General features: G+C 40.3%; 1 protein-coding gene across 1 annotated transcript in view; it reads left to right on the top strand.

Moving 5' to 3' along the window:
- DYNC2H1 (dynein cytoplasmic 2 heavy chain 1) overlaps positions 1–19,261 on the top strand; it is a 317,720-nt gene that overhangs the window by 202,217 nt on the left and 96,242 nt on the right.

Below are 19,261 nucleotides of genomic sequence, written 5' to 3' on the forward strand. Positions count from 1 at the left end.
TCTCGGGGAATGAATGTCTCCATGCCGGCCTGTGGCATCCCTCCTCCATATGGGTCATCGCCTAGCCAGGGGTTGGTTCCCTATGGGCCTCCTTCCCTCCTCATCTTCTCTGTGTGGCCTTTTCTTGATGCCTTTAGCCACGGAAGACCTGGTCTGCCAGACTCAGGCAGTTTTCAGAGCGAGTTGCAGCACGTGTGGCCGTTGGCTCCGTGTGTCTGTAGGAGAAGGGAGCTCTGGACCCTCCCACGCTGTGCTCATCTTCCATAAATGAATGGTTGTCTGCCCAGATCTATGAAGTCATTGAAATAGTCCTCAAGAAACAGTAGTTGCCATTAGTTTCTGTGGTTCTGGAGGATTCATGGAGTGCCGTTCTCTTCATCCTTCTACATCTCTTGTTTTCTTGCAGCAAAATTAAGCAAAAAGGGCCCTCTTCCCTGGGTGATGAAGGCAGAGTGAGGCGCTAGCAGGGCCACCCAGACTCCTTCCCTGGGTCGGCACTCACCACACGCGGGACCAGAGGGTACTCTTGTCATCGGGTAGATACACTGCAGCATCAGAAATCTTTCTGTGCTGGTGGCCAGGCTTGTGACCACAGGAAGGCCATTGTGCTCAGTAGTGAGTTCGACTCAGGCATAGAGATGGGCGCAGGGAGCATTGTTCCTCCTCTAACAAACAAGACAGGTCCTGACTTTTCTTGAACCCCTCAGAGAGAGGCGATGAACACCAGCTGGCTGAGAACTAAGGGGAGACGAGTGCCCGCAGGTGTGGTCAGACCTGGATCTCCACTTCTTGCAGGCCTCTCCTCCGTGGACCCCTGCTGATGCTAGTCATAGAAAGCTTCCGGGGGATGGCCTGGGGAGCAGAACAAAGTCCCTTTGGGGGGACGAGGCACATGGATCTGTCTCTGTCTGCCTTTTGGAACAGAAGCCTCTATCTCAAGGGAGGAGGCAAAAAACCAAGACGACAAAAGGGAGCTGCACCATCGCCCTTAGGGTACCGTTGAAACACTGCAACTGGTAGAAGGCAATAGGAAAAAACTTCTTCACCCTTCTGTTAGGAGAAGAAATCTGTCCAGATTACAGCTCGGAGGGCAGGAGCAGTGAGAAGGCCGCATCCCCTGAAGCTGCAGACTGGTCTTCAACAAGAGGGTCCCCGTCGTTTACCCCCTACCCGCAGGCTAGTAAGTATCAGGTCTCAGTGGCAGCGATTCCACAACCAGAAGGCTTGTAAGGGAGGACTAGAGAACTTCTTGGAGGCATATTGGTAGATAGAAACACCCTCCAGACCTGTGCACGGGGGCCGCATCCGTGCCTGTCCTAGAACTGCGGGGGGACAGGGTCGGGGCTCTGAGAAGGCCCATCTCCTGACCCGGCAGACCATGTTCACCGAAGACAGACGCATAAATCGGGGCAGCAGACGGTGGGCGAACAGTGAGTAACAAGGGGCTGTTTGAGCCTCCTGCGGGGTCATGGGTGACCGGTCCTCTCTGAGGTGCAGGAACAGGAGCCCTAATCTTGAGGGTGGGGCAGACAGCAATGAAAGCCCCCCGCCCCACCAGCCCCCAGCCTAAGTGAGAGAACCTGCACGGGAACCCAGAGTCCGCAGTGTGCTCGGGGTAACTCTAGCAACAATCCCCAGACCGAACATGAACCCCACTCCCAGGCCCCATGCCCTTCCCACGCACCGACACTGCCCAGGTCTCTGCTGCCCCACAGAAGATGCTCTGCTCTCAACAACAGTGCAGGAAACGGGGACGTGCCCCATGCGAGGAAGCAAGCTGCACCCTCGCGAGATGTTTGTTTCCCAAGCAGTCAATAGAACCAGACTTAGATATGACCTGGGTGTTGCAACGGTCCACTAGGTGATGTAAATAATGATGATTTGTGTGTTAAAGGTTCTGTTGGAAAACTAGTTAATTTCAGCAGTGATGTAGAAACTACAAGTCTGGAGAAGATGAAAGTACTAGAAATAAGCGGAGTATTAACGGAGAAGAAGATCTTTGAGCTAAGCAGTAGACTTGAAACATCCAAGCAGAGAACCCATGAATTTGAAGATAGATCGTTAGAAGTTACCCAGACTGAAACACAGGAGGAAGCAGAGTAGGAAAAACACAACCACGAAGTATCCAACACTGTGGGACAACATCACACAGTCTGACCACGAGGTAGTCGGGGTCCACAAATCCGTGAAGCTCAAAGAGCACCGTTCCAGGTAACTCCCCATCTGCCCCGAGGGAAAGGATCCCACAGAGATGCACAGATATTTGAACTGCCAAAACAAAAGACCAAAACACCGAGAGCTTTGTCCCACCAGAGCACAGAGAAACAAAGACCATTATCCGGGCGGCCTTCTCTGGAGTTGGCGAGCACACAGTAGGATGGTAACTGGGAAGGGCTCAACAAGGAAACTCTTGGACCTGGTTCTATACCCAGCAAAGTGTCTTCCATAAAGGAAGACAAATAAATACAGAATTTATTGCCTGCAGATTGACTCTACGAAATGGTTGCTGGATGTTTTCAGGAAGAGGTGTGACACCAGACATAATTTTGGACCCACACAGAAAATGAAGAGTTCTGGGATCCATGCGATGAATGAAGTTAAACTATATTGTTCCTGTAGTTTCTCTGGAAGAACTGACGGGCCACGGGGAGAAGAATATGGTTTCGGTCTCGTGTATTTACAGCAGGTGTAAAAATGAGATAAAGAAGAACAGGAGCGCAATAGAAACTCAATTGCTTTCATCCGTATAAAGTTATTGATCATTATTTTAGTTTTCTTGGGTCAGTTTTGGTCATCTTCGTACCTGTAGATAATATATGGATACCTCAAAGAATTCGTCTGTTCATCTTGATAATCAAGCTTCTTGTTGTAATGTTGTTCATAATTTTCTTATCCTTTAATGTCTGGAGTCTCGAGATTATTACTGTGTTTCTTTGCCTAATGTTCTTTTTCCCTCCCTTTCATGGCTTTATATATTTTCTTTTTGTAACTGGTTTTAAATAGTTGGATTATGGTATAGATTTCTTTTTCTTCATCTTACTACTAGTGTTCATTGGGTTTCTTGAACCTGTTTTATAATTTTCATTAATTTTTGAAAAAAAAATCTGTCCATCATTACTTCTGAAATTTTCATTACATTGTTCATACTGTCCTGTTGCTTACTGGCATTTCTTGATTTTTTTCAGTCTCTTTGTATTAATTTGGATAGTTTGTTTTTCTCTTAGTAGAGAACTTGAGAACCTTATGTCCACTGCCTTCTGTGTATCAGCTAGGAAAGAGTGCTCTTGTCTAATTAAGGACATTTATCATATGAGGAAATTCTTACCACACCATAGCTGTTCATGTTCATATACATTTTTTTCCTTTTTAAAATTTTTACTATGTTAATGTTAGTCACCATACGTTACATCTTTAGTTTTTATTGCATCCTTGAGCCAATCTCAGACCTGAACATAGTGTAGCAGATGCCCTGGAGAAATTGTCGCAGTGTGTGAGTATGACATAGCAGTTGCGTTTCTAAAGTTGATCCTTAGTAAATAACCAGTTGTAAAGTTATAGTGGGTCTCATTTCAGCATTATTTATAAAGCAGCATTTTATAAATTGAAAAGGGTAACAGTAGGGGAGTAGTAAAAGGAGTTATAGTATACTTTGAAAGCATCAGGACCAGTAACAATCATAGTTTAAGGTAGTTCTTAACCTTTGCTTTTGTAGGATGGATCCCTTTTAGCACCTGAAGCTCTGAAGTCTCTCCTCAGAAAAATATATACATGTACACACAAAATTTTGCACACAGTTTCCGGAAATTTTCAGATCTTATAAAGTCAACAGGAAGTAGTAAATAAGTAAATCAATAAATTGATTCATGAAATGTACATGTATATACATATGTATATTTACATATAAATATAATCACATATTATATACAATTGAGTACAAACAGCGATCATGAAAGTATTTCTGTATCATTCCTGAATCAGAGGTACAATTTTTATAAAAGAGGTAGAAAAGGTAGAATTTTTATAAGATTATATGTGTTTAGAAAAGGAGGTGTCTGTGGGTGCGTGTTCTTGTGTGTTTTTTTTTTTTTTGTATGGCATCTGGTGGTTTTCCCCTTCATTGGTTTCTAAGGATGGATTTTAGTTACTGTACATCTTCACTCATTTGTCACAAAATCTAATAGAACAAAACAAATGCAAATTTGTTAATCATTATAGTCACTAAAGAACCATGGAAAGTTAGTTTTTTGTCATATAGAAGTTTGTTTTATTTCTCTTTTAAAAGAAATTGGGCATTTGAAGATATCTGCAACGAGTTCAGTTGTAGGAGTAGGAGACCCTTCTTTTAATAATAGCAGTTTTATTTAACAGCTGTGTTTTTTTAATTTCCTTTTCCTTTTTCTTTTTATGTTTGCATTTGTTGATAATCATGCAGTGACAGCATATTCTCCAGACTAAGAAAACGTGCAGCACGTAGCTTAGAAAAAAACAGTGTGAAATTTGAACAAATGGTCAGAAAAATAGGAGAACACTGTGAAACTGTATTAAGCAATTTAATAAACTGAAATTAAGATTCAATAAAATTTTAATTCACAAATGTTTTCCATCTCTTTTAGTTCCTCTCTAGAGTAAGCACTGATTTGTTGCGGACTCTGCCACAGTTAGGACCAGAGGCGGGCCATGTAGTAGGATTTGCCATTATGAAATATAATCCAATGATTCCATATAGTGAAGTCATCTCTTTAATTACTTGGATCTTTTATTTGATATTTTGTTCCTTTTTCTTGTTACTATTTTGAGTTAAATATCAACATCTAACACATAAAATCAGTGTAAACTGCCTACAATTACCCCTCAAGGGTCTTGATCTCGCTAGCAATTGAAAATTTTACCTCAAATATGTCAATTTACATATTTTTTTACATTTCGGTAAGAACATTTCTTAAATCATCAAGGTAGAGAGAATGATCCGTAGTAGACTGTCTGACAGCAGACACTGAGGTGAGGTCTGACCACAGGCCGGCTGGGGAGCCGCAAGATCCTCACCGGGAATTGGATGTTAGGTGTGCAGTTACCAGTAAGGAACGGGAAGCTTTAACCATGTTGGTGCAACCCTAAAGCCAGAATGAAGCAGTCAAAGGAGTAATAGGTTATCTACTTGGTTGTTTTGAAAGTGTGTCCAGTAACCACATGAGCTTGCCCGCACCAGTAATCCGCGGCTGTAGTCTCTCTACTTCTTTACGTAACCTCTTCGTTCAAAACCATGGCCGTGGATCTGAAGGATCTCAACTCTCTGAGCAATTCTGTTGTTTTCTCTCTTTCCCAGATTTGTCTCCTTGTCACTGTAAAACCAACAGACTCATGTCTTTATGACTTTTTTCTTTTCTTTCCATCTTTTTGAAATTAGCTGTTCACCCACAGTTGCAGGTGTAGATTAATCATCAAGCTTTGTATGTGTCTTACTGCTAAGTTAACCCCTAGGGAATATCTGAGGGTGGTGGTGTTGGCCAGTTACATGAGAATTACTTGGGAAGTTTGTTTTAACAGGTAGATTGCTAAGTTCCCATCCAAGATGTGTGAAATCAGACTGTTGGGGAATGGGGCTTTGAAATTCATATTTTGGGGTGATCCTTTGGCACCCTCAGCGCTGAAAGCATCTGTACTAGAGTTTTGAGAAACTGCAGAGAATTTCTCATTTTGGTATTCTAAATAACATGAAAACTGCCTATCAGATTCTCTTTGACAGTTTAGTCAAAGTTAGATTTCTTTCTTGACTGTAGGCTCAGAATTAAAAACAAAGAACAAACAAAAGGTATTGTACTGTAGGAACAGACTTCAGAAATCATCTAGTCACAACTTCACTTAGAGGTGTAGTGAGTTCCCGTTGTCATGACCTGGTAAGTGGTAGGCCCGGCGCTATAACCCAGGTTTCTTGAATTATTAAATATAGGAAGCTATCCCCAAGAATTCACTGTTCTTAAGAATTTTTTTCCCATAGGAGTGTTTTAAACCTAGGGATTTTGTGCATTTGGTAACTGTCAGTTTCTCTTGTCCATTTAAAACCAAAAAAAGAAAATAACAAATGTTGTTTATGTTGAGTTTGTGATTTGGTTCCACAGCTACGGGAAAATGATGTGTTATCATTGGATATTGTATGTAAGACTTTACACTTGAACAGTTTTGAGCTGTTATTTATGGAATTCGTAAACTCAGGGATATGCAGTCTTAAACTGCAGTCTTAAAATTGTTTTCAACAAAACCATTTCCTTTCTTTAGAAATCAGTGAATCTCTAGAGCAATCTGAGATAACTGTTGTGAAATTTTGGTGCAAGTTGTTCTTATTTTCTGCATCTAGTCAATACCCTGCATGATTCAGAAAAAGTCTTAAGTCAATTGAATCGACATTTACACAAGCCCTTAAACCCTCTTAGAGGAATTTTGGCTTCTAGGCAAGGCCAGCCCAACTCAGCAAATAAGGTGTTCCCACAAAAGGGTGGTCATTTTCATAGTTTTTAGGTGGTGGTAGCAGTTGTCTTTTTCCCCCAGTCATTTCCCATCCAACTCAGAGTACAAACGTCTCCAAGCCCCTCCACACCCCTCGGTCAGTGTCTTCTGCTCCTCCTTTCCTGGCTCACCCGGGACAGCACACAGACCACCCTGGCCACGGGCTTCTGCCTACAAGCCTTCGTGTTTTCTCTTTCCCCTGCCAGGCACTTTGACTCCCTAGATATCTGCATGGCTCACTCTTACCTTCAGGTGACCTTGTCAAGCAGGCCTTTCCTGACTTACATAAAATAGCAACTTCCCGCAAATCTTCATTTTTCTCCAAAGATTTATGTTTCTTTTTTTTTAATTTAAATTCGATTAATTAACATATAGAGTATTAGTAGTTTCAGGGGTAGAATTTATTGATTCATCAGTTGCGTATAACACCCAGCGTTCATCACATCATGTTCCCTGCTTGATAAGTTCTTTATAGATTTTGGATACTAGCCCTTTATCTGATATGTCATTTGCAAATATCTTCTCCCATTCTGTCGGTTGTCTTTTGGTTTTGTGGACTGTTTTTTCGCTGTGCAAAAGCTTCTTATCTTGATTAAGTCCCAATAGTTCATTTTTGCTCTTGCTTCCCTTGCCTTTGGCGATGTTTCTAGGAAGAAGTTGCTGCGGCTGAGGTCGAAGAGGTTGCTGCCTGTGTTCTCCTGTAGGATTTTGATGGACTCCTGTCTCACACTTAGGTCTTTCAACCATTTGGAGTCTATTTTTGTGTGTGGTGTAAGGAAATGGTCCAATTTCGTTCTTCTGCATGTGATTGTCCAATTTTCCCAACAGCATTTGTTGAAGAGACTGTCTGTTTTCCACTGGACATTCTTTCCTGCTTTGTCAAAGATAAGTTGACCATAGAGTTGAGGGTCCATTTCTGGGCTCTCGATTCTGTTCCATTGATCTATGTGTCTGTTTTTGTGCCAGTACCATACTGTCTTGATGATGACAGCTTTGTAATAGAGCTGGAAGTCCGGAATTGTGATGCCACCAGCTTTGCTTTTCTTTTTCACCATTCCTCTGGCTATTCAGGTCTTTTCTCGTTCCATACAAATTTTAGGGTTGGTGGTTCTGGCTCTGTGAAAAATGCTGGTGGTATTTTGATAGGGGTTGCATTGAATGTGTAAATTGCTTTGGGTAGCATAGACATTTTAACAATTTTTGTTCTTCCAATCCATGAGCATGGAATGTCTTTTCATCTCTTTCTGTCTTCCTCAATTTCTTTCATAAGCGTTCTGTAGTTTCTAGAGAACAGATCCTTTACCTCTTTGGTTAGGTTTATTCCTAGGTATCTTATGGTTTTTGGTGCAATTGTAAATGGGATCAATTCCTTAATTTCTCTTTCTTCTGTCTCATTGTTGGTGTATAGAAATGCAACTGACCTCTTTGTACTGATTTTATATCTTGCCATGTTGCTGAATTGCTGTATGAGTTCTAGTAACTTTTTGGTGGAGTCTTTTGGGTTTTCCACATAAAGTATCGTATCATCTGCAAAGTGTGAGAGTTTGACTTCTTCTTTGCTGATTTGGATGCCTTTGATTTCTTTTTGTTGTCTGATTGCTGTGGCTAGGACTTCTAGAACTAGGTTGAATAGCAGTGGTGAGAGTGGACATCCCTGCTGCGTTCCTGACCTTAGGGGAAAAGCTCTCAGCTTTTCCCCATTGAGAATGATATTCACTGTAGATTTTTCCTAGATGGCTTTTATGATATTGAGGTATGTACCCTCTATCCCTATACTCTGAAGAGTTTTGATCAAGAAAGGATGCTGTACTTTGTCAAATGCTTTTTCTGCATCTCTTGAGAGGATCATATGGTTCTTGTTCTTTCTTTTATTAATGTATTGTATCACGTTGATTGATTTGCGGATGTTGAACCAAACTTGCAGCGCAGGGATAAATTCCACTTGGTAATGGTGAATAATCCTTTTCCGATTAGCTAGTATCTTAATGAGATTTTTTCCATCCCCGTTCATCAGGGATATTGGTTTGTAATTCTCCTTTTTGATGGGTTTTTTTCTGGTTTGGGGATCAAGGTAATGCTGGCCTCATAGAATGAGTTTGGAAGCTTTCCTTCAAGATTTATATTTCTATGGGACTCGTGTGTGTTTCTTTAGTTGTGAAATTTTCACTGTCTTTTCAAAATACAGTCTTTCATCTATATGTTATATGTATAAGGACTGTACATATAACATTAATACATACATAAAACATTAAAAGCATGATGATAAAATGAAACTCATGAACCAATAACAAAGAACAATGGTATTACCAGTAACTTGAATCAATTTCCATGATTGTTCTGTTCCTCTACCATTCTGCTAAACGAGCCAACATTCTCTTTTGTTTTAAACTTTTTTAATTATACTTTTTTAGTAGTTGTATTACATGAATGCATTCACACACACACACTTGTTCCTAAAAGTATATTGCTTCATTTTGCTAATTTTTAAATTGATGAAACAGTGTATTGCATGTGGTGTTCTAGGACTTGGAATCTCACTTTACATTATTTTTCTAATATCTGTTTATGTTACTGGTTTAGCTGTAGTTTCATTATTTTTGCTTTATAATATTTCATTATATGTTATATAAATAAAACTTGATATTTGTAGCTATGACAAACAATGCAGTATGTCTATTTGTGTACCTGTCTCATGATATGTCTGAGCAGAACTTTCTCTAGGGTATGTATCTACGAATAGAATTGGGTCAGAATGTTTTTAGTGGTTGTAGTACTTTACGTTTTCACCAGAAGATTGTAGTATCTACCTCCTTTAATTCCCACCAGTAGGTGGTATTTTTGAATGCCTTCATACTTGTTAATCTAGTGGGTTAACGTCGTATCTCATTGTGTGTTTTTTATTACTGAGATTGAACATCCTTCTGTATACTTACGGGCCATCCCTGATGTTTAATTGGAGGGACAGCAGTGAGACAGGTGGGGCTGCAGCACAGGGGGAGAAGGGGGAGGGCTGGTGGGTTGTGAGGCCAGGAGGCAGCAGGGGCCAAGGCGGGCCTGAGAGTGGGGAGCCTAGAGAGTGGGCCGTGGTGAGTGCAGGGCCATCTGGCAGCAGTGACCGCAGGAGGGAGGGACTAGGAGCAGAGACAAGGTAGGGAACAGCTGCAGGGGCCTTCATCCTGCTCAGAAACGTAGCACGTTTGGGGAGGAGGTTCTTACTGATCAAGTTCCTTGCTAGCTGTAATTCTCTATAAAAAGATTTTCTATTAAAATAACATAGTTGTTTTTCTGTAAGAGCTATGTATTTTTAAGTGCTAGCTACATATTCAGTTACTTTTTTCCTAAACACGCTTTGAAGTTCCAGAACTTGATTATTTCTTCAGACCCAATAGTGGTTTCATAGCAAAGTTCTGGAAAGGAGTTTTGTTTCTTCCTAATGATGGTTTTTCTATTGCCAAAGATTTGAGGATTAATGGCTCATATAATTTGAGCCATGATGCACCGCTTGGCTGTTAGGAGCTCTGCAGCTGTGGATGCTGGCTCTCAGCAGGTGCGCTGATCCTGACTCACGGGCTTTTCCTCAGTTACTGCAGAAATCACACAGTCCTGCTGCATTTATTTTGTGAAATCAGGAAGCTGAAGATGCTCCTGTGTCTCCCATATCCTTCTATGGGAATACATTTATTGGTATTTCAGGAACATGTTTGTTAGCTACAACTTTGCCTTCGTAGGGCAAGTCTGAATTTGAATACTTGCCGCTTTTCAAGTTCTAAGACCGTTTGAGACAAAAGCAAAAGAATGGGAAGTCATTATCAGTCTATTTAATTTTGTAACATACGCGATGATTTTATATGAGTTTACAAGGAAACACTAAATTCACTAATATTATGAACTTGATACTTTACTTTTCTATGTTATCATTTAGTAAGAAAATGTCTCTTAGTTTGAAAAGTGGCTGTTAAAGGGAAACCAGCATTTATCTTTGCTTTGTGAATGAGATTTCATGATAATGAAAGGAAAATTGATGGAAGAATGTTCTTTACTGGATAATTCTCAATAATCAGAAGGATGGCAGAATTTGAAAAATCACTTTTACAAATCCTTATAAAGTAATTGATTCATTAAACTTGTTACTGAAATTTGAAACCACGAAGTGGAAGGTTGATGGGGAAGTTTGCAAGAGGGGGATCAGCTGCTGCTCCCTGTGCCCAGTGATGAGTCTTCATATCAGAGAGAGGAGTTGTACAGACGCTGGATACCTTTGATGTGGTGCCGTCAAAAGTACATTTTCCAAAGACCTCTTTTAAAAAAAGTGAACTTGAACCCAGTCGAGATTTTAGAACTACTTTTTGGTTAACAGGAATCACAGGGGGTAAGGAACAAATTAAGAAACACCAGTGGATCCAGAATGTGGGACATTTTACAAGATAATGGACTCAGTTTTATCAATATGTTAAAGACATGCAAAAATGGAAGCTCCGAGAAACTGGTCTATACTGGGGGGGAATTAAAATACATCACAACTGCATGACCTTTCAAGCAACCTGTTTCCAACAAATATTGAGCCCATCAGGAAAATTTAAATAAGTGTGGGATGTTATAGGACACAGATGAATTTTTTAGCTAGTGTTTGTACTGACCCTAACATCCACGTTTTCACTTGCCCTGGTTATCCTCTGAACTTCTTAACCTTTTTTTAAAAAAAATTATAATTGCATACAGTATCCTATTAGTTTGATGTGTACAAAACCTAGTGATTTGACATTTGTGTAATTGCAAACTGATCAGCACCATAAGTCAATACAAAATTAATACAATGTGACTGACTATAGATCCATGCTGTGTATTACATCCCCAACACTTAATTATAACTGGAGGTTTGCACCTCTTCATTTCCATCACCCATTTTTGTCCACCCTCACCCTCCCATGCAGCCACCACTCTCTTCTCTGTATCTTTGAATCTGGGTTTTATTCCGTTTTGTTTTATTTTTTAGATTCCACATACATAGGAAATCATGCAGTATTTGTCTTTCTCTGACGTATTTCACTTAGCATAACACTGTCAAGGTCCATGTATGTTGACGCGGTGGCTGTCATTCTTTGTGGCCTAGTATTGCATTATATACACACACACACACATGTATTCCATATGCATTATGATACATACATGACACACACACATAAACACCATGTTTTTCTTTAGCCATTCATCTATCAGTGGCCATTTGACTTGTCTCCACGTCTTGGCTGTTGCACATGCTGCAGTGAATGTGGAGGTGCATTTATCTTTTCCAGTCAGTATTTTTATTTTCTTGGAGTAGATATCCAGACGTGGAATTGCTGGATCATAAGGTAGTTCTATTTTTCATGTTTTGAGGAACCTCCATATTCTTCTCCACAGTGGTTGCCCCAGGGTCCATTCCCCCCAACAGTGCACGAGGGCTCCCCTTTCTTCACATCCTCTCCAGCATTAGTTATTTCTTGTCTTTGTGATAATAGCAATTCTGACAGGTGTGAGGTGGTATCTCACTGTAGTTTTGATTTGCATTTCCCTGATGATGAGTGATGTTGAGCATCTTTTCATGTGTCTGTTGGTCATTTGTGTATCTTCTTTGGAAAAATGTCTCTTCAGGTCCTCTGCTCAATTTTAAATCGAATTGTTTGGCTTTTGGTGTTGAGTTTTAGGAGTTCTCCCTATGTTTTGGATACCAACCCCTTATCAGAGATAAGGTTTACAAATATCTTCTCCCATTGAGTAGGTTCCTTTTCATCTTGTTGATGGTTTCCTTCACTGTGCAAAAGCTTTTTAGTTTGTTGTGGTCCCATTTGTTCATTTTTGCTTTTGCTGTTGTCAGATTCAAAAAACCGTCGCTGAGACCATGTCAAAGAGCTTACAGCTTATGTTTTCTTGTAGGAGTTTTATGGTTTCAGGTTTTACATTCAAGTCTTGATCCATTTTGTGTTACTTTTTGTGTGCAGGATAAGATAGTGGTCATTTCGTCATTTCATTGTTTTCCATTTTAATGTGTAATTTTCCAACACTGTTTACTGAGGGGGCTGTCCTTCCTCCATTCTGTATTCTTGCCTCCTTCCCTGTAAATTAATTAACCATGTATGTGCGCATTAATTTTTGGCCTTTCCATTCTGTTCCATTGATCTATAAGTCTGTTTATGCCCATACCATACTATTTTGATTACTACAGCTTTATGGTATAGTTGGAAACCAGGAAGCATGAAACCTGCAGCTTTATTCTTCTTTTCAAGATTGCTTTGACTATTGAGGGTCATTTGTAGTTCCATACAAATTTTAGGTCTATTTGTTCTAGTTCTGTGAAAATTGCCATTGGAGTTTTTATAGATATTGCATTGAATCTGTAGGTTGCTTTGGGTGGTGTGGACATTTTAACAATATTTGTTCTTCCAGTCTGTGAGGATAGAATGTCTTTCCATTTATTTGTGTCTTCAGTTTCTTTCATCAGTATAACTTTCAGTGTATAGTGTATTTCGTCTCCTTAATTATATGTACTCCTAGGTACTTTATTTGTTTTTACCCACTTATAATTTCTCTTTCTGATGTTGCATTATTTGTGTATAGAAACACTACAGATTTCTGTATGTTGATACTGTGTCTGCGACTTTACCGAATTCACATATCAGATCTAACACTTCTTTTGTTAATTCTTTTGTTTTCCGTATATGGTGTCATGTCATCATCAAATAGTGATACTTTTACTACTTTCTGATTTGGATACATTTTTTTCCTTGCCTAATTGCTGTGGTTAGGTCTTCCAAATCTGTGCCTTGTCTTGTTACTGTTCTCAGGAGAACCCTTCATCTTTTCATCATCAGTGTGATGATAGCTGTGGGACTGTCACATGTGGGCTTTATTATGTTGACATGTTTCCTTTATACCCACTCTCTTGAGAGTTTTTTTTTTTAATCAGATAGAGGTGTTGAATTTTGTCAAATGCTTTTTCTACATCTGTTGAGATGATTATAGGATTTTTAACTTTCATTTAGTTACGTGATGTCCCACATTAATTGACAGATGTGGAATCATCACTGAACTCCTGGAATAAACCCCAGTTTGTCATGATTTATCATCCTTTTAATGTATTGTTGGATTTGGTTTGTCACTATTTTATTGAGGATTTTTGCATCTGTGTTTATCAGTGATACTGGTCTGTAATTCTTCGGTAGCGTTCTTGTCTGCTTTTGGTGTCAGGGTAAAGCTGGCTTTGCAAAGTATGTTTAGAAGCCTTCACTGCCCTTTAGTTTTTTGCAAGAGTTTGACGATAGTTATTAAATCTTCTTTGAATGTTTGGTAGATTAATCTACCTATATATTTTTCTGCTGAGATTGTTACATATTTTTGTTACTAATCAGTATCATCTTTTCAGTTTAAAGAGTTGTTTTTTTTTTTTAACATTTATTGTACAGCCAGTTTAGTGGTGAACTTCTTAGTTTTGGCTTATCTAGAAAACTCTTTTTCTGTCATTCATTTCTTAATGATAACCTTGCCAGGCAGAGTGTTCTTGTTTGGACATTTATTTTCCATTTAGCGCTCTGTATGTCATGCCACTCTCATCTGCCTGAGGGGTTTCTGCCAAAAAGTTTCTGATAGCCTCATGACCACAGCTACACTACACGGTTCCCTTGTATGTGACACACTGTTTGTCTCTTGGTGCTCTTAGGGCTCTCTTTACCCTTGACTTTTACCATTTTAATTATAATATGTCTTGGTGTAGGTCTCTTTGGTTTCATCTTATTTGGAACTCACTGGCTTTCCTGGACCTGGATGTCTGTTTCCTTGGCCAGATTAGGGAAGTTTTCATCTATTATTTTTTCAAATGAGCTTTTGCCCCTTTATTTCTCTCTTCTGCTTCTGGGACCCCTACAATATGTATATTAGTCGGCTGGATGTTGGCCTCTAGGTCCATTAAGGTATATTCACTTCTTTTAATTCTTTAATTCTTTTTTCTTTTTGTTGCTGTATCTGGGAGAATTCCATTGCTTTGTCTTCCCGCTCCGTGATCTGTTCTTCTGCTTTATGCAGGGTCTGCTGTTAAACTTCTGTATTCCTAGTGCAGGAATGCATGTTGCATGTTCTTCATCTCTGTGACTTGTGTTTGATACTTCCTTACATTTTTTATGTCTTTGTTGAAGTTCTCATTGTGTTCATCCCTTCTTTGCCAGAGTTCAGTATCATCCTTGTGACCATACTTGGAACTCTTCATTAGCTACATACTTAGCTTTGTTTCATTAAGGTCTTTTTCTTAAGTTTTGTCTTGTTCCTTCATTTGGAACATACTCCTCTGTGCCCTCATTTTGCCTGATGGTCCGTGTGCGTTTCCCTTTGCTAGGTGGAACACCTCCCATTCTTAAAGGAGTCGCCTTACGTAGGAGATGACTGGTGGGTCCCCGGTGCACAACCCCCGGTGGGCATGAGGGCCCGTGCTCCAGGGGAATTCGTGGGCTTCATGTGCCCATCAACTGTGGTGCAGCCCTGGGTGCCATGCAACGGGGGTGGGACACTCGCCCAGCTGATGATCCGTCGAGGCCAGGGGGTGGGGGGAGGTAACAAGAGAAGCATGTTCTCCCAGCGGGCTGTGCTGGGGCTATGCTGGGGCTGTGCTGGGGCTGCATTGGGGCTGTGCTGGGGGCTTGCCTGGCCCTTTGATGTGGGGCTGTGGTGCCTGGGGCAGGACACTCATTCTGTGCCTGTTAAGCGGCTGCAGCACACTGGGGTGGGGCGTGCTGTGCGGGGCTAATGGGTTAGAGAATGATTGCCAGCACCGCACCTGCCAAGTGTCGGCATTAGCAAGGTAGAATGAGATTGCAGAAATGATGCCCACGGTGCTTCTGTCCCTGGTAAGAGTCCCAACAGATTCCTGTCTTTCCAGTGGTCAGTTTAATATTAGTAAGTCGGTCTCCTTTACTGGTTGTCTAGTTACTTTTCAAACTGCTGCCTTTGCACTTGGTCTGGGGTGAGTGTGTGTGTGTGTGTGTGTGTGTGAGAGAGAGAAAGAGTGAGTGTGAGAGAGTGTGAGTGTGAGTTCTTCAAGAGCAGTCCTCTGTTCCATACAGTTGTGTTTCTCAAGAGTATGTGCTCATAGTCTTCATTGCTCAGTCAGTTAAGCATCCAACTCTTGATTTCGGATCAGGTCACGATCTCAGGGTTGTGGGATCGAGTCCCACTTTGGGCTGTGCACTCAGCAGGGAGTCTGCTTCGGATTTTCTCTCTCTCTCTCTCTCTCTCTCTCTCCCTCCCTCCCTCCCTCTACCTCTTCACCCCCAGCTCTCTCTCAAATAAAATCTTGATAATAAAATAAAATAAAATCTTAAAAAATTCAGATAATACTATTTTTTAACTTCAGCTCTAGTATTAATGTCCTTTTTCAACAGTTATTGGGAGCCCTTAAAATGTTACATAGTCAATACTCTCACCCCCTACCCCTAAACATCTCCATGCTCCCACTGAGCGCTGGGCCAAGTACAGTGCGTTTAGCGGTGTCATCTAACACATCTGGGTGTAACAGCGTATTCAATTTCCCAAATACTGCAGAAAGGAAGCAGTACACTAACACATTAGAGTAGGATATAGAAAAATGTCCAGTTTATCTTTATGTTAACAAAGAGGGAGAAAAACCCCTTTTCTATATCTCTCATGTCTTTCAATAAAAACATTACCCTGCTCACACACAAGACCATCTCTGTGAGATGAGATTTCACTATGAATTTTGGGGGGATGCAGACATTCAATCCATAACATACTTTAAAGAAGTTTTCTGTTATTCTTGATGATTTAGTCTGTGCTCCACAGCAAACCATCCCAAAACTTTGTGACTTGAAACAGTAATATTTTATGATTTTTTTTTTTTATGATTCTGAGGATTGGCTGGGTTATTTCTTTTCTTTCTTTTTTTTTTTTTTAAGATTTTATTTATTTATTTGACAGAGACACAGCGAGAGAGGGAACACAAGCAGGGGGAGCGGGAGAGGGAGAAGCAGGCTTCCCTCAGAGCAGGGAGCCTGATGCGGGGCTCGATCCCAGGACCCTGGGATCATGACCTGAGCTGAAGGCAGACGCTTAATGACTGAGCCACCCAGGTGCCCCTGGGTTATTTCTTTTTGTTTCACATGTGAGGCTGCCTTCATTAGGAGAGTTGATAGGGCTGGAGGGCTCAAGACGGCCTTACCCATGTTTGCAGATGATGCTGGCTCTTGGCTGGGGTGAACTGGTTTTCACCAGTCTTATCTTTCATCTTTCAGAAGGTCGCATGCTGTTTCAGGGTTCCAAGGCCAGAGTAGGAACTGCTAATTCTCTTAGGGTGTTAATTTATTTAATCTCTTTGACAGTCCATTTTCTCATTGGTAAATTGGGAGTGTTTGTTTTCAAAATCTGTTTTCCTTCTCATTCTGATAAGGATTACACCAGAGGCGACTTAAAAAATATTAAGTAATCTATTGGAGTAAAATCAATAGTTGAGGAAATCAGCCAAAGAGAAAATGAGGAAAGGAAAAGAAAAGAAAAGTAGGGAAACAGTTTATGCCAAAAGAAGACAAAACAGACAACAAAGTTCATGCTCTTAAGTTCTATAAAGTCTGGGCGCCTGGGTGGCTCAGTCGGTTAATCGTCTACCTTTGACTCAGGTCATGATCCCAGGGTCCTGGAATCGAGCCCCGCATCAGGCTCCCTGCTCAGCGGGGAGTCTGCTTCTCCCTCTCCCACTGCTGCTCCCCCTGTTTGTGCTTGCTCTCTCTGACAAATAAATAACTAAAATGTTCTATAAAGTTGGTATTGTTAGGTCAGAAATTCTTCTGTGTGCTTCATAATATCCAAAGGAAAATACAATTCACTATAAGATTTAGTGTCTTAAAATAGACACACTCACTGCTCAGGAGAAGCATAGGTATTCCTCAGATGCATCTCATTGTTTGTGGAAGGAGGACAGTGGAGCGGGGGTGGCGGCATCATCTGTAGCTCCCCTGCAGCCGCATGGGCGTCCCAGAGTGGAGAAGAACACGGGTGTCCCAGAGCGTGGGCGCCCCGCGGCATGCAGGTGGCATCCGTGCCGTTCAGTATGGACAGAGCAGGGAAGAAGTGATGCAAATGTCTGTTCATGGAAAATCTCATCCCTTTTGATACCATTTTAAAGGAATACTGTTGAATAAAGTATTTTTTAATTGACTTAAAATATGGATAATGGAAAGATACTTTACTACCTGTGCTTTGTAAAAAGATACATATGTAAGATTTTATATGAAAAGATGGTCCATCCTTTCAAGTTATAGCTCTGTCCTCTTTGTAAAAATAAATGTATTAGATATTTGAACTCCCTTTTTGTTCATCTGTTTATTAAAGATTATAATATATTATGATAGTGTTATTAAGAAAAGCACACCTCACATATTAGTTTTGCAAGGCAGAAAACATGACCTTTTGGGGCTGGTAAATATTTTATTCTTAAAATAGTTTTTTACATCATGTAAAAAAATTTTTAAATCTTTTTTCCTTTAGACATCCCTTTGCATTCTTGTTTTCTGTCATGTTTGATAAATTTAAAACACAATTAAGTGATAGCAGATGTTAACAGAGTTAAAATAGTACTTCTTCTGACTACCAACTAGTGATGTTTTGTGGTGTAGCAAAGCTGATAAATTAGGTGCTGTTGTAAGGTTCAGCTAGAGCAAATGAAAATAATTTATCAGAAAAACAAAGAAAATGAAACACTGAATCACCACGAGTTTTTCAAGATTGGAGAATCAATCAAAAGCTCTAGAAGTAACTTGAGTTTTACACAGTGAGATTGTAGATGTTTAACAATCAAGTAGTGTGTTCATTTTCAAAGATTTATAGCCCTTATTTTGTTACGAACTTGACTAATACAAGGATCCAACAAAATATGAAATATAGCCCAATCTGTTAAAAAAGGAAGAACAATTTACATCTTTCAAAAAATAAAACAAATTGAGTCAACATGCTGCAAAGGTTGATGTTTAAAATACTAGCTTAGGAAAACACAGGCCTGTTGTTGTGGGTTTACTTTATGTCAGGCAAGCGAGGAGATTCCACGTTTCGTTGAAACATTTGTGAAGGTGAGTCAGTGGATCCCTCACTGATTGATACACAAACCCCAGTCTCTGCAGTCCTGGGGGCTGAGCATCCTCTGGTCTAGCTGCCTCCCTCTTGGCAGATGATTAACAAGTGAGTTCCTGACATGGAAGTCATTAAGGACTGCCTGAGAAGACAGAAGTGAGGGGAGGGGTTCTGGTGAGCAGGGTGATAACGAAGCTGGTCAGGAGGAAGTCACAGAGGGGACGCTTTGTGGAGGGGGGAGTCATTGTGCACCTTACCTCATTCTGACCAGTCCGTCCACATGTCGTTCGTGGGACTTGAAGCATAGAGGGAACAGTTTCGTGACAACTAAAAATTAATACAGAGCCTTAAGACTTAGATTTATGATAATTTGTGACAACAAATAATTACTTAGAATTGTTTTACTGTTTTTTTGTAATTTGGTATGCTATGTACTATCTTTCCTACCATTTCCTCTTTTCAGAAACACTATCTTTAATTAATCAGTGTTTGGAAATTACAAAGTTTAAGTCAGTCAAAACGAAAAATATTTTGAGTTTCAGACATGAGCATACAGAGACACTAAGAGATCATTAATAATAGATAACTGGAGCTTTTTGACTAGAGAAGCCACTTCTCAAATAAGAGGCATTTATAACATGTAATTTTTATAATGGTTTCT

The sequence above is a fragment of the Zalophus californianus genome, chromosome 11 (assembly GCF_009762305.2).
Source record: "Zalophus californianus isolate mZalCal1 chromosome 11, mZalCal1.pri.v2, whole genome shotgun sequence".
Lineage (NCBI taxonomy): Eukaryota > Metazoa > Chordata > Mammalia > Carnivora > Otariidae > Zalophus > Zalophus californianus.